This window comes from Moschus berezovskii, chromosome 17 (assembly GCF_049115385.1).
Source record: "Moschus berezovskii isolate FMDL1 chromosome 17, NW_MosBer_1.0, whole genome shotgun sequence".
Classification (NCBI taxonomy): domain Eukaryota; kingdom Metazoa; phylum Chordata; class Mammalia; order Artiodactyla; family Moschidae; genus Moschus; species Moschus berezovskii.
In genome coordinates this window covers 43,583,361-43,592,439 of record NC_142476.1, presented here as the reverse complement: position 1 = coordinate 43,592,439, position 9,079 = coordinate 43,583,361, and positions in this window count along the sequence as shown.

Genomic DNA, 9,079 nt, shown 5'->3' with positions numbered 1-9,079 from the left:
TACTCCTTTTGAAAAAAATGTAAAAGACTTTGAAAATACAGTCAATGTGTGGTCTTATGTTTCCTTCAATTTCCAGTTTAATACTTTCTGGGTCTAACTCATGTTCAAGGGTTTAACTCATGTTCAGTAGCACATATACAGTGAGACAGAAAATCAATGAATCTCTTGTCGATCCATATATGAATCATGAGTTAAGTAAAACTTAATCAGCAAAGTCATTCATGGTCAGGTGAGGCTTAGTTATTGTTCTGCTTTTCCTTTAAATAATTTTTACTGAAGAATATGTGTGTTCTGGGCTCCATCGCCTGCCATCTTGTTTCTCCAAGTGAGACAAGAGGTAGGATTCCAATGGGGCTGTCAGAAAAAAAGGAAATTAGAAAACCCCACAAGCTCTCTAGTTTTTAAGAAAACAATGATCTGGAACCCAAAACTGACTTCAGTCTTTCCTTCAGTCTCAATGTTTTATTCCCAGACTTTGCTGAGTCCCCATATCCTCTCTCCCCACGATAGGACAATGTTTCATGGAGCAGCAAATGCTTCAGATGGTGCTCATCTTCCAGCCAAGGAAAACACGTGAGCCTCTTTGAAAGCTCTGCTGAACCTCAAGTCATTCCGTGTCATCTTATGCTAAGGATTCATCTTTAAAGATCAAATTCATGGTGAGTCGATTGAGAACCGATTTTGTTCAAGTCTTTTCACACTTCTGGCTTCAGAGGAAGCAACCCAAATGCGCGTGAAAAACAAACAAAAATGGTAAAACCAAATGTTTTCTGTAGGTCACGGCAGTTCGACTCAAGGAGTGCGTGGCTGTAGGTGGGTTCTGTAACTCCTGCTGACATTTCAAAACCAGTTACCCATCTTCATCTTTAAGGCCCTTGACTGGCCATCCAGTTGTGCTTATGTGCAGAAGTAGCACAATACTCAACAGCAGCTTAGAAATCTCTCCTTTCCAGAACGTTCATGTCAGTTCATGTCTGCTTGCTGTAAGTCCATGAAAAAAATACTCATGTTACCTTGTAGACCTTAAGTTGTCAGCAGTCACAACACTTGATGTTAGAAATCCGTACACATAAGGGAGAGATGACAGAGTGGAGTGTCCAGCCCAAAATAGATGCTGGAGGCAGAGGGAGTGAGTTCTTTCTGGTGGTAACTGCCGTCACAAAAACCTTGTCAAGAACACCACTATTGGTTCACTATTCTACCGCCATGAGGATTCCTACAACCTGAGACTTCAATGAAGCCCTTCTCTCCTACTCCATTTAGTCCCCCAAAGGTTGGAAATTGAATTTAGGGTGTCACAGTGGCTTTGCAAGTGTCCCTTCTGGCCTGGCATGATTTCAGAGTAGAGAAGGATGACGTGGTTCTCTTGGAAGATGAATCACTGGTCTAGAAGGTTAATACAACAGTCTTTGCTCTTATAGTTTCTTGCATAATTATTAGACACAAATGTACTGGGGCTCTTCAAGGGGTCTCCCACCACTTTAGCAACAAGTCTTCGTGGTACAAGATGATGTCAAAAAATAGAACTTAGGGTTTGTTTCTCCTGTGAAAAAAGTTCTCCCCACTTCTCTGGAAGCAATAACTTATTACATTCAGGAAGACTGGCATGAACTGCCAGTTCACCAATAGAAAAATTTATTAATATCAACACTAAAGAATTTATTGCAGAATTTCAGAAATCCAAGAAAACCTAACCAGTGTGGACAGCTGAGTTTGGGTTCACACATGAAAAAAGTTTCTGGAGTTATTTGGTGTTGCAAGTATTTGGGTGTTGATAAGAACCCAGGTTTCCAGGAAATTCTGTTTTTAAGAACGACTACAGGGGACAAAACTAATTAACCTTATAAAGAAGGATTTCCTACAATCTGATCCTCTCTGCATCCATTTTTGTATATATGATCAGCAGTTGTTTTACTTTGAAATTCGAGCTTTGAGCAAGTTAATTCAGCCCCAGGGGATGTCTTAGCAACTCTCCTGGCTTCTTCTATGAACCTATTTCATTTATACCCTCCATGGTACATGTGTGTTCTGAATTCAGCCTACACAGAAGAGACAGCAGGGCCATTGATAGGTTTACTGGCTCCTTCCTCTCTGCTCACTCTCTGTTTACCCTACCCCTATCTATGTGCTTATAAACCTCTGTTGTCCCAGAGGGCAGGGCTGGCCCAGTTTAAACCAGTCTCTTAAGCTGAGGCTATTTCATGTATGACTTAGATTTATGGATTCTTTCAAAACTGCTCTGGTTCTCTCTTGATTCTATGCTACATAACACTTGGAGCATTTAGCAGGGAATCTATCAAGTGGGAAATGGAATGGAGATTCTGGAAGGATGGATTTTAGCCTTCCAGCTCTAACACAGACACACATTGTAACTGAGCTGACCACTCTCTTCAGCTGCCTTTACGCTCAGGTGTGGGCCGTGTGTCTGTTAAGTGTGGACTGTGGACCTGTTGCTGCTGTGGTGTCTGGGAATCCATGGAGAAAAACCCCTTGCCCTCATCGCTACCCTGTCCCCCATCCAAGCACTACTGCCTTCAAGAGCCCACAAAGCATCTTGCCTGCCTCTTCCTCCTCTTGTCCTTTTCTATTCTTGGCCCTGTGTGTTCACAACTTTCTCATCAGTACAACCTAAGTGCTGAACCTCACTAACCAAAGTGAAGTAGAATGGAGGGGGCACATGCAAGCCCCACCCACCAGAGGCTGGTTGCTCTGGTAACACTACTCCCCTGACAAAGGGCAAATGCTACAGCTGGCCCTTTGGCATAAAGAGAGTCTGTGCCCAGAGTTAAATTTCCTACTTGCTCATATGGTGACCGTTTTGAACTCTAGAGTTTGGCTATTGTGGGCTTGCTGGCTGAGCTCTTCCTAAAATCATTTGAAGTCCAAAGAAATTCAATTTCCTGTTTGTTTAATGCTGTGCTAAGTTGCTTTAGTCGTGTCTGACTTTTTGCAATCCCATGGACTGTAGTCCACCAGGCTCCTCTGACCAAAGGATTCTTCTGGCAAGAATACTGGAATGGGTTGCCTTTTCCTACTCCAGGGGACCTTCCCCATCCAGGGATCACCTGTGTCTCTTATGTCTTCTGCACTGGCAGGCAGAATCTTTACCACTAGCACCACCTGGGAACCCCTTGTTTAATGGGTGGGGTGATATAAAAAGATTGATCCTCTGCCTACGCCTCTGCTTATCCCATTCTTTACATTTAAGCGCAAACTCAAAACCTAGAAATGTCAAACTGCCCACCCAGGCCTCACACTTTTTGAAATGAAGGGCTGGGAGCATATTTCAAAACATCTACCAATCATTTGAGACCTGGATGGGAGCCCCAGGAATAGTGCTGAGTGCAGCTAACACAAACATCTTGGCTCAAAGAAGGCGAAGAATAACAAGTTGGGAAGAATAATCAAAGATTCTCAGATGGTGAGAGTCTGGCTCGTTTATGTGGGCTGTGCTATTTACATCAGAAAACAAACAATCAAAAAACAGTATGGCATAGCAAATTGACAAACTGTACCAAAGTAACCACTCCAGAATTACATGAATCACAGCATGTTTTGGAATAAAAGCAGATGTTGTTTAAGAAGTACATTACTGAGTATGAGCTGTGTTGAGGTTGAGCATTGGGAAAGGCAGCTAACTTCTCTTACAAGGGGAAATGGCTCTCCTTGGAGTCCCTGGTGTCCTGTGGGCTTTCTATCTCTCCTTGAGTTTCTTTGTCCTCCTTGAGATCTGCCTGACCTAATGGTGACTTGACAACCTAGTGATGTGAGTAGGGAGGGGACCCGGGATGGGGGGAGACAGCACCCCAGGCAGAGATCAATCCATCATCAGGGTGATATGCTCTTCTTGTTCCCATCTCTTTGCTTCCTTGGGTGTTTCTCCTAGAGAGAATAATTAGGGGGTAGAAGAGTTGTAATGACTGGAACATCTTATTTCTTGGCACTTCTTTTATCCTTCATTCCCAGACCAACCTTCAGGAAGCAAGTGGAGATGACTCCCCAGCTGGAGATGATGGCAAGTGGAGATGACTTCCCAGTTGGAGATGATGGTCGGCTGAAGAAACCCAAACAGCTCCCCATTTTCTCTCTTTCCTGTCATCTTACTCTGTTGCTTTCCTACCATCTCTCTCTGAAATTTATTTTTTTATTTATAAATTTATTTATTTTTTAAATTTTTCCTTCATCCTTCTCTCTGAAAATTATTTTGTTTGCATCTGTGTTGTTTGCCTCTGCCTGTCACAGAAAGTAAAACCCATGAGGGCAGTACCTCACCAAACAACAAGATGAAGGCTTCTTTTGAGTACCATTTTTGAAGAAGAGAAAAAAGCTAAAGGAAATGTAAGAACTGGGGCCCTGGGACCTAAGAAGATACAACTGGGTCACTGGTGGACTCTGAAATCCAAAGAGCTGAGAAGAGGGATCACTGACCCAGAGCATCACCCTAGGTCTGTGCAAGCATGGCCAGGCCAAACTCATCACACACAGATACATACAATGTTCAGACAAATGTACACATATGCATTAGAAGGACTGGTACTAAAGCTGAAGCTCCAATACTTTGGCCACCTGATGAGGAGAGCCGACTTTTTTTTAAGAAAAGACTGATGCTGGTAAAGATTGAGGGCAGGAGAAGGGGGTAGCAGAGGATGAGATCATTGGATGGCATCACAGACTCGATGTTCATGAATTTGAGCAGACTCAGGGAGATACTGGAGGACAGGGAAGACTGGCATGCTGCAGTCCATGGGGTCTCAAAGAGTCAGACACAACTTGGCAACTGAACAAACAACACGGGGCCTGAGACAGAAAAAAACCTGTGCTGTATCATTTCATAGACTTGACTGTGGAAGGAGCTTAATTTTGTAAGCCTACTCACTTTCATCTCCTTGTATAGAGATGCTGTTTCCAGGTAACCATTTAAAAAATAAAGCATCTCTACACACATTCCCTCCATCATTGTGATATGGTAGCCTTCCTCAAAGTGGATTTGTTTGGACAGATGTCAGTACACAGCTAGAATTCCCCATGGGGAACATGCAGGCATGGCTTGTCTGGAGGTGGTACATGCATCCCCCTGCTCTGCCCTGAACACGTGCCAAAGGGGTCTGTGTGTGCGTTGGAGGTGGAGGAAGTGGCTGCTATTTGAAGCTTCCTTCGAAAGCTCTGTGTCACCCAGTGATCGGGCAGCCTGAGGTCCAGGCAAGAGGACTGAGCTACAGTTAGAGGTGATGCACTGGTCACTGAGCCATGTCCTCATCAGGAACCCTAGGCTCTGCTATCAGTGGTACAAAAGACACCCTTGCCATCACCTTCATCTCGTCCGACACACAGTGGTGGCTCCCATAGCCCTCACCTGTCATTCACACTGAACAGTGTTCACCTGAGTCACAAAGGCCCCAGGGCCACCCCCCAGTGGGGGAGAGTGACTGGAGGATGAGAGTTGACTGTGCTGGGTGCCGGGCCGAGAGCAGTGTGGCAGGGAGCACCCTGCAGGCGAGTCGGGAGCCTGGGGACGATGAATGCCTGGAGTGAACATTAGTGGCATCTTGTTCAATGTGCCAGAACTTTGGAGGGTAGGGGGATGACAAAATAAAAGCCGAAAAAACACAGTTTTCCCACTCTTAGAGGGGGGTATCCCCAAAACAGATCTTAACAGGCATTGTGACAAAATGACATTTTCCCCTCTGCTGGCAATGTCTGACTCTCCCATATATTCAGTTCAGTTCAGTCGCTCAGTCGTGTCCGACTCTTTGCGACCCCATGAATCACAGCACGCCAGGCCTCCCTGTCCATCACCAACTCCCGGAGTTCACTCATATTAAAAGGTACCAAAGCCAAGTTTCCAAGTACATTTTAAGGTGTTGTGGAGGGAGCCTGGTGAAAGGATTGGGTCACCTGCCTGGTCAGTGAGTGAGTAGGAGGGGTTAGCTTCCGGCCCGATGACTTTAACCCTTCAACTTAACATGTCGCATTTCATGCCATACTGGTGACATCGCTCACAGGAGACAGGCCCTGTACCTAGAATCTGGGATCCCCAGGAGGAGGACACGCCCTCTGTCTGAGGCCCAGATGGACCTGCATCTTTTACAGTGCTCCCACGGACAGTAGGCGGGGCAACAGGGCGCCTTCATAAAGTGGGGACCGTAAAGAGGGGGATCGTCACTGAAGCACGTGGTCGGGATTCAGAGAGGCCCCGAGGTGGAATTCTTACCAGCAAAGCTCACAGGCTGGCCACCGGGAGCCGACAAGAGACAGCATCTTTGCCACCATCTCCACCAAGGGTCGAAGTCACTCTCAAGCTCAAGAAAGAGCGGGTGACCTTTGAGTGCCATTGTGTGGGAAAGAGACACAGGGCATGCTGGCCCAGGACCCAGTGCTCCTGCCCAGATGAACGGGGCGCTCACCTATTCCTGAGTTACGCTCGGACACAGGCGCACACACGCTACGAGGATATATTCCTTTAATTCTGGGAACTGGAAAATTCCTTTAATTCGGTCTATGCTTGTATAACACAAAGATGGCCAAGAATCCACCAGCCAACCCCCCTCCCCCAATCCGACGCCCAGGCCTGTTTGTAAGTGGCCGGCCCCACACGTGTGCACATGGCTATTAGGTAGCTTTTCCAAACAACTCAATGAAAAAAGATCGTACTTACATGTATAGAGATAATATATATATGTGTATGTATGTATGTAGATAAAACCATGGCGATCTTCATTCTGGCCCAACATAAGAAATCACACACCCGGTGCCACTCACCAAATACCCAGCAAATGCAGGACATGCCATTCGAGGGTCTTGTCTGCTCATCGTGGCTGCCCCAGGCTGGACAGCGATGGGACACCAAGTCACCTGAAGAATATGCTCACGCGTGGAACTGCATTTCCAGTGTATGCATATATATGTGCGGACGTCTGTGTATGCGCACGTGTGCCTGTGTGTGAGCCTGCAAAGTAGAAAACACCAGTTCATCCTGTTCGCACTAAGCATGTTAAAGAAATCAGATTTTGTAACCAAGAACACATTTTTTTTTTTAAAAAGGAACATTGAAGGTCTTCAAAAATTGCTACGGTACAAAAAAGGGGTGTGTGTCTGTGTGTGTGTGTATCTGTGTGTCTTTATATATTTATATATGTATATTAACCAGAAATAGCGACTCTACAGAAGAGATGCCCACTCCTGTTTTTAAGTTTACTCCTCACGGTTCGCTTGGCTTCGGCTTTGTCACCAAGTCTCTCGGGTCAGTACATGGCACATAATGGTATTATTGGCACAGGTTCAGAATCGAAGTACAAACTCCAGCTTCTGGTGCGTCCTCCTGCCCTTTTTCTGTCTCCGGTTCCTTCTGTTTGGTCTTCTTTCTGTTTCCCAAAGGAGCTCTGGGAGAAGGCAGTCCCCCATAGGCGTCAGCATTTTTATAAAAATATATTTGGCCTATAGCGTCCTGCTCTGAGAGTTCCCCACCGGCAAACAGAAGTGGTAGGGGTGGGGACCCTCCCCTTAGACAGTTTAGTTTTAGGTTTTATGTTTTTTTGTAATTTTTTTTTTTTTTACAGGTTCACCAACGGAATCCTGTGTGGAAAGAAAACAAGAAGAGATTAAGTGGCAGCGGGCCAAAAGTAGTAGGTGTCTATGAGGCCCCTCTGAGCCTCCATCACCGAGACCCAGGTACACGGCTGCCTGGCTAAACGACAAGCAAGGGTCATCCTGGGGGCACCAAAGCTATCTCGCTGGACCTGGTCACCAAGGACTGCTACAAACGCTAGGAATCCTGAGGGGCCCTCGTGTTAATTACAGTAATTGACAGAGGGGTCCTCCTGCCTTTGAGGGAGGTACCTGGGCTTCCTAAGAGGTGGCTGGGACTACCCCTGCACTAACTCATGAGCAGGTCCGGCACCCCAGGCCTGCAGGTGACTGAATGCATCCAGCATCCTGCTCGCTCCCATTCCAGCTCCTGCTGCCAAGGACAGAGGGGCTGCCAGCTGCAGTCCTGGGCTGCAGGAAGCAATGGAATCCATTTCAATCCTGCTCAGCTGGAGAGGGCTGGGACTTGGGGAGGCTCATGCACTGCATCAGAATAACCACCCCCTCAGTTCAGTTCAGTCGCTCAGTCGTGTCCAACTCTCTGCGACCCCATGAATCACAGCACACCAGGCCTCCCTGTCCATCACCAAATCCCGGAGTTCACTCAAACTCATGTCCATCAAGTCGGTGATGCCATCCAGCCACCACCCCTTGGGTCTCCCTAAGAAGTGATCTCACTGGAGAGAGGAAGAATGTGAACTGTCCTGCATGCAGGCCAGGTCAGATGGTTACAAAGAAGCAGCTGGCTCTTGCCCAGTTTGGGGGTGCTGCCTCAGAAAACTGGGACCCCCAAAGTCATCCTGCCTCAGTGACAAACCCTGAGGTCAGCATCCCCCAGGGAGACAGTTACAGCCGTCCTGGGCATGGCCAGGTAAGTCAGAATGCTCCATAGCTCAGCCCCGGATTGGGGGAGGGGGGTTGGCTCAAAGCTGCTGTTCTGTTACAAGGGTGGGGTGGTGTGTCTCTCTGCTGTCACTCAGAGTCTTCATCCACACTCCCACAACGACAGGAAATTGGACCCTCAAATGGTACAAAGAGGATATCATGGCACCCTTCTTCTAAATGGACTCTGGTGTAGGGTTCTTTCTCCTGCATCAATAAAGCCCCCCAGGTGAACCTCCACAGGACGGAGGGTTGAAGGGCATCCAGGTGCAGGGATACACCTGCAGCCCTCAGGAGAGCATCTGGTAAGCACTGCATCTGTCATCTTCTCCGAGGACCTCAGCACATGCAAGTCTACTCCATCGGGGTAGGGTGGCAGTGCCTGCTCCCTCTCTGGGACCCCTCCTGATTTGGATAAGAAAGACAGGGCGTCGCCTTGCCCAAACAAATGACATCTGTTTGGGCAACCCCAGGAGGCCCAAATGGGGCATCTACTCATGTCCCAAGGGATGGCCCGCCCTGCTGTGAGCAGGAGTGTGATGAAATGGACATCTGGTCAGCTGTGTGCCGGACCACCCTCGGCAAGATTACCAGCTGTCTGCCACCCCCGCCC